Source organism: Chiloscyllium plagiosum, chromosome 13, assembly GCF_004010195.1.
Source record: "Chiloscyllium plagiosum isolate BGI_BamShark_2017 chromosome 13, ASM401019v2, whole genome shotgun sequence".
Classification (NCBI taxonomy): Eukaryota; Metazoa; Chordata; class Chondrichthyes; order Orectolobiformes; family Hemiscylliidae; genus Chiloscyllium; species Chiloscyllium plagiosum.
The window spans coordinates 478,495-485,440 of NC_057722.1; positions in this window are offsets into that span (position 1 = coordinate 478,495).

Sequence of the window (6,946 nt, forward strand, 5' to 3'; positions counted from 1 at the left end):
AGTCAGAGGAATAGAAAGGCAACGTCTTATTTAAATGAAGAAAACTTCAGCATGTTTCAGTGCAGAGGGATATGGGTGTCCTCATGCATGAATCCCAAAAAAAAGCTAGCATGCAGGTACAGCATGCATTAAGGAAGGCAAATTGAATGTTGAAATTTATTGCTAAAGGAATAGAGTGCAAAGGTAGGAAAGGGTTGCAGACAATGTACAAGGCATTAGTGAGATTGAACCTGGAATATTGTTCACAGCTTTGGCCCCCCTCACTTGAAGAGGGATGTAGTTGCATTGGAGGCAGTTCAGAGGAGGTTCACTTGATTGGTTGCTGAGGTGAGGACTTTGTCTTATGACGAGAGACTGAGCAGTTTAAGCATATACTGTCTGTACTTTAGTAGAATAAAAGAACTAATTGAGGTATATAAGATGTTAAATAGGATTGATAATGTAGACAGACAGAGGATGTTCCCTCTTGAGTTGCAACCTAGGATGAGATATCATAGCTTGAGGGTAAGGGGTGGCAGATTTAAATCAGAAATGAGGAGAAATGACATATTTAATATGGCTGTGAATCTGTATATTTCATTCCCCCAGAACCTGGAATATTGAGTAAATTTCAGGAGGAGATACTCAGAATTTTAACTAATAATGGGTTGAAGGGTTGTGGAGACCAGGCAGGGAAGTATAGTCGAGTCTGAGATGAGATCAACTTGGATTGTATCAAATGCAGAACAGGCTTGAGGGACTGAATTGCCTACTTGTTATGTTCTCATGTTCTTTGAGTAATGTCACCCAGCTTCATAACATGTTACTGCTTTTGTAGATGCGCCAATGTGCCTTGTACTTCCTGGAAGATTGGCATGCACTATGAGATTATTCCACTTTGACAGTTTTTGCTGGAGGCAGGTATCATGTCAACACTGAGCTCATAATTGAATAGCATGGTTTGAACAGCAGTAATATTGGGATTTATTTCACTGCAAGTTACAAGAGAAATAACACATTGTGACCATATGTTTTCAGACTGATCTATGGAAATGCAATATCTATATTCAGCAAAGCACCCCCTAGCAAAAGCATTATCTTTTCGCTGTCAGTTGAGGATAAGTAAAAATGATCTCAGCATCTCTTATGTCTGGTTGACCCCAAAGAGAAGTCAAATGCTTTTAACTACTCAGAATCCCAAGCCTCACATCTTCTTCCTTTTTCAACAATGGTTAAAGAGCCTTCTCCTGCCATTTCAGTTCGACTATCACCCTTCAATCAGACCCAATGGCGATTCTAGTTTTTTTTTTCCCTGTCAAATTTGTGGCTCACAAAGACATTAACCTTGCTGGCAGAAACTAGGCAATCAGTACATAACTACGCAATATTCATTTTCACACTTTAGAAGACGTTAATGAGTTGACTCCAAGATGAAATGATGAATCACTTCATTGTGTTTGTCCTCTCATTTGGATGTAAAAGACCCCTTGGGATTATTTTCAAAGACAGCCGGGAGTTCTCCCTTCTGTCGTGACCAATATTTATCAATCAACCAACATCACTGAAAAACAGATCATCTTGCTGTTGTTTGTGCCTTCCTACTTAGTGCAGTTGACTGCTGTACTTCACCACTACAATGAGTATACTTTGAACGAAAATTGGCTGCAAAGCACTTTGTGGCATCCTGAGACAGAGAAAGGTGCTATGTGAAGGTGAAACCTGTGTATGGGTATCTTGAAAAGGGATATGATGAAAAGGTTTCACCACAAGGGGGTGAACAGCGTCGTAATGTGTGTTTTGGATCAAAGCACACACCAGTGGAGTGATTAATACTGGGAAGATTTAAGAGGCCAGAGTTAAAGGAATGTGGATATATCAGATGATTGTGAGCCTGAGAGAGATCATAGAGACAGCGAGGAATGAGAGCAAGAAATGCAGAAGGAAAAAAAAGTGAAACGTGGTAATGACTAAATTGGTCCTAACCATCTTGTATACTTTAAAGTGGCACTCAACTATGACCAATACATTTATTTCCACAGATTGTTTTTATTGTTGGGATTCACTGGAAAAGAAGGATGTGAATTTTGAATTGAGGCATTATTGAGGGTAGTGAGCACAGGTAGTGACAGATGAATGGCATTTGTTGAAGGACGCACACTTGCATTAGAATTTTGGGTGAAGTCCAGTTGACAGAGGGAAGAATATGATAGTTTGGCCAGGAGTCTATGTGCTAAAGTAACCAAACTAAATGGTAACAAAAGTATAAATGAGGACATCAGCAGCATATTTAGGAGCGTAGGACATAGGAGCAAGTGCAAGCCGTTCAACCTTCGAGCCAGCTCCACTGTTCAATAAGATCATGGTCCCGGTCTCAGATCCACTTCCTGTCTGCCACCCACCAGAACCCTTGGCACCCTCGCTCTTTAAAATTCAATCTAACTCAACCTTGAATAAATTTACAGACCCAGCTTCCAACACTTTCTGGGAAACTGTTGAGAGAAAAAAAAAGTTCTCCTCATGTCTGTCTCAAAAGGGGGAATTAGTATTCTTAAACTGAGCCCCTAGCTTTAAGCTTTCCAACAGAATACCTTCCACTATCCATCCTATTCAATCCTCTCAGGGTCTTTTATGTTTAACTCTCATTCTTCTCAACTCGAAAGTATATTGACTCAACCTGATCAACTTTCCCTCATAGTATAAGTTCTTCATCTCAGGACTGTGTTTAATGAATATTCTCTGAGCTGCTTCTAAAGTAATCATATCATTTTTCAAATAAGGAGATCAAAATTGTACACAGTGCTCCAGATGCGCTCTCAACGAGGCCCTGTACAGCTGCAGTAAAATTTTCATATTCTCTGGGGTCGGGGAGTCCAGAACTAGACGGCATAGGTTTAGGGTGAGAGGGGAAAGATATAAAAGAGACCGAAGGGGCAACTTTTTCACACAGAGAGTGGTACGTGTATGGAATGAGCTGCCAGAGGAAGTGGTGGAGGCTGGTATAATTGCAACATTTGAAAGGCATTTGGATGGGTATATGAATAGGAAGGGTTTGGAGGGATATGGGCCGGGTGCTGGCAGGTGGGACTAGATTGGGTTGGAATATCTGGTCGGCATGGACAGGTTGGACCGAAGGGTCTGTTTCTGTGCTGTACATCTCTATGACTCTATAACTCGTGTTCCACTTGGCTTTTGCCTTCCTAATCACTTGCTGTATCTAAAAGTATTTTTATGTGGTTCATTTACCAGGATACCGAGATCTCTCTCCATTTAAAATAAATTTTCTGTTCTTTTTGCCAAAATGAACAAGTTCACATTCACTCAGATTACACTTCCGCTACACTTTGCCTACTCACCAAACTGTCTATATTCTTTTGCAAGCTCTCAATCTTCTCTTTACAACTTTTTTTCCTATCTTGTTGTTAACAAATTTAATTGCAATGTCTTTGGACCCTGTTGTGTTCAAACCAGTGGTATAGCTTGTTGAGGATAGCCACCTTTCTGGTCTAACTGGAAGTGTCTTGTTTTGTCAAAAAAAGTGAAATTTATTTCATTACTGCAGGTCACACAAATCTATATTATTACAGAGATTGCTAGGAGCACACTAACCTCAGGTCTGCCTCCTATAAGCTCCTTCTTTACTCTGACCAATTCCACTGACCTCATTACGATAGGTGATGCTTACTGCACCAAATCCAGTGTTAACCCTTTCAGACCTATAGGCATGTTCTTCCTCCAATCATCGACATGGATTATAAATAGTTGAGGCCCCAGTACTGATCTCTGTGTCACTTCACTAGTTGAAAATTGCCAATTTAAAAAGGACCAATTCATCACGACTCTCTACTTCCTGTTATTTAATAAATTCTTTATTCAGCTAATATCTCACACTTACTCTTATCTTGTGCAAAAGACATTGATACAGCATCGTACCTTCAGAGTGGCTCAGTGACTCTGTGGTTAGTGCTGCTGTCTCACAGCACCAGGGACCTGGGTTCAATTCCAGCCTCAGGTGACTGTTTGCATGGAGTTTGCACATTCTCCTCATATCTGTGTGGGTTTCCTTTGGATGCTCTGGTTTCCTTGCATAGTCCAAAAATGTGCAGGTTAGGTGCATTGGACATGCAAAGTTGTCCATAGTGTTCAGAGATGTATAGCTTGGGTGGATTAGCTATGGTTACAGAGATAGTATAAGGGGTGAGTCTAGGGGGATGCTCTTTGGAGGGTTAGTGTGGGCCGAATGGCTTGCTTCCATATAGTAGGGATTTTACCAAACACCTTTTGCAAAACCATGGATCTCGTATCTACGAGATCCCCTCTATCGACCATAAACATTATGTTGTCTAACAGAGTAATTAAACATGATCGCCCTTTCACAAAACCACATTTTTTCTTATTCATTACTTTATGAGTTTCTAAGTATCCTGCTATAACCTCCTTAATAATGTATTCTTGTACCTTCCCTAAGATAACTATTAAGCTAACTAGACTGCAGTTCATGCTTTCCGCATCTCTCTATTCTTGAATTGCTATCTTCCAGTCCATTAGGTTCCCTCCAGAATCTAAGAAATTTAAGGAGATTATAACTGAGGCATCAAATAGATGTGCTGCTACAATGGTCTTTAAATATCCCAGGATAAAACTCATCTGGTCCTGGAGGCTTGTCAGGCTTTAATTCTCTCAGCATCTTTTCCCTGGTGATGGTCATGGTAAGGAGAGGTGATGACATAGGGTAATGTCACTGGCCTAGTAATCCAGACCCTTGACAAATACTCTGGGGCCATAGGTTTGAACCTTACTATGGCAGATAGTCAAATCTGAACTCAATAAGAGTCTCGAATTAGAAGCCAGACTGTTGCTGGCCATGTAACCATTGCCAATTGCTGTAAAACCCCATCTGGTTCACTCACGTCATTTAGCAAAGGAAATCTGCCATGCTAACTTGGGTCTAGCCTACGTGTGACTTCAGACTTACGGCAATGTGGTTGATTCTTAACTATCCTCTGAAATTACTTTGTAAGCCACTCGGTTCAAGGCCAATTAGGGATGGGCAGTAGATGTAGGAGCAAATTACTGCCGATGCTGGAATCTGTACTGAAAACAAAAAAATGTTGGAAATCACAGTGGGTAAGGCAGCATCCATGCAAAGACAGCAAGCTAACATTTCGAGTCCAGATGACTTTTTATCAGAGTCACCTAGACTCGAAACGTTAGCTTGCTCTCTCTCCATGAATGCTGCCTTACCCACTGTGATTTCCAGCAATTTTGTTTTCAAATAGGCAATAAATGCTTCCCTTCCCAGTGATACCCAAATCCCATGAATGTTTTTTTTTTAAAAATGACAGAGCCACCTTCTGAAAGTTCAGCACTCCTTGCGGTTTAATTAACATAGTTATGTTAGGGAGGGAGTTGTGGAAGTTTGAAACAGTGAAAGTAAAGGAGCAGCAGTATAAATCCAAATCAGGAAGGTGGTGTGCAATTTGGAGGAGGACTTGCAGATGGTGGTGATGCTCCCATGCAACTTCCGCCCTTGGCCTGCCAGGGTGTTATCATTCTATGCAGTCTACTTTCAAATGCATTGTTTATTTGGCAAAGTACCAAGTCTGGGCTCTGTACCGTAGAAACAATACGCTAACCATGGAGATGGTGAAGTGCAGACTTGCCTGAACGAAGTTTGGCTAAGAGGGATAACCGATGAAGACAGAACACATAGGCCTGCCCCTTACATTCCTTGGCTCAGTTACTCTAAGTTGTGTGAATTTTTGAAGAGATTTTTTGTTGTGAGCCCCAATGTGAACTCTTGCCATATCTTGTCAACACACCCATGAACTACTTAGTTCACCCCATTGTATTCCATAAATCTGATTCCCCACGTTAAAAGATACCATTATGAGAACAACTCCGCATTCAATGGATATCCCGGAATTCACCAACATTCCTCACATTCAAGCCATCTTTAAAAGCTCATTGTGCACCAAGCTGAGCACTGTCAGACCAGAGTTGCTCAGTATAGCTCCTGAGGTTTTCTGTTGCCATTGCAGGTATAGGAACTCGATGCTCTGCTTGTGGGCAGGGACCTGAAAGTCCTGGTGGACAAGATGGGCAGGATCTCCGCTTCTCCCTTTTAGTAGAGGCTATAATACCTGCCCATGTCAGCCCGATCTGAGGTTGCCATCCACATTGCAGCGCTGACGGAAGAACTCGAAGAGCTTAGGCTCATCCGAGAGAACGAGATCTTTCTGGACAAGACCTTCAGCGATGTTATTACACCAATCATGCCAGAAGAGAGCAGAAGAGAGCAGACGATGAGGAAAGCGGAGAGGAGACAAGTGCAAGAGACCCCGGGAGAAGTACCTGTCAGGAACAAGTTGAAGCATTTGGAAGCAGAGACTGATGACACTGCCAGTTCGCAAGGCGGCCAAGTTTGTCAATCAAAAGTTGCCGCAGAGGCAGAGCGGAAGAGTCGGACATCGCACAGAGCCGTGGTAATAGGGGACTCCATCGTGAGAAGAATTGACCGGGGTTTTTGTGGCAGCAGACGGGATTTAAGGATGGTGTGTTGCCTTCCTGGTGCTAGAGTGAAAGACATCACGGACAGAGTGCAGGAAATCCTCAAGGATGAGGGTGAAGAGCCAGAGGTGGTGGTACAATTCGGCACAAATGATGTCGAGAAGAAGAGGAGGAACATACTACAGCGAGACTTCGGAGAACTAGGAAGAAGGCTGAAAAGCAGGACATCCAAGGTGGTTACCTCCGGTTTGCTTCCAGTTCCTCGGGCTAGTGTGGCCAGAAACAGGGAGATAATGGACTTGAACGTGTGGTTCAAGGAAGCAAGGATTTCTTGGATCACTGGGGTATATTTTATGGTAAGCATGAATTCTACAAGAGAGATGGCTTGCACCTTAATAGGTTAGGGAACAGTATTCTGGCAGGCAGGTTTTCTACTGCAACACCACTACATTTAAACTAA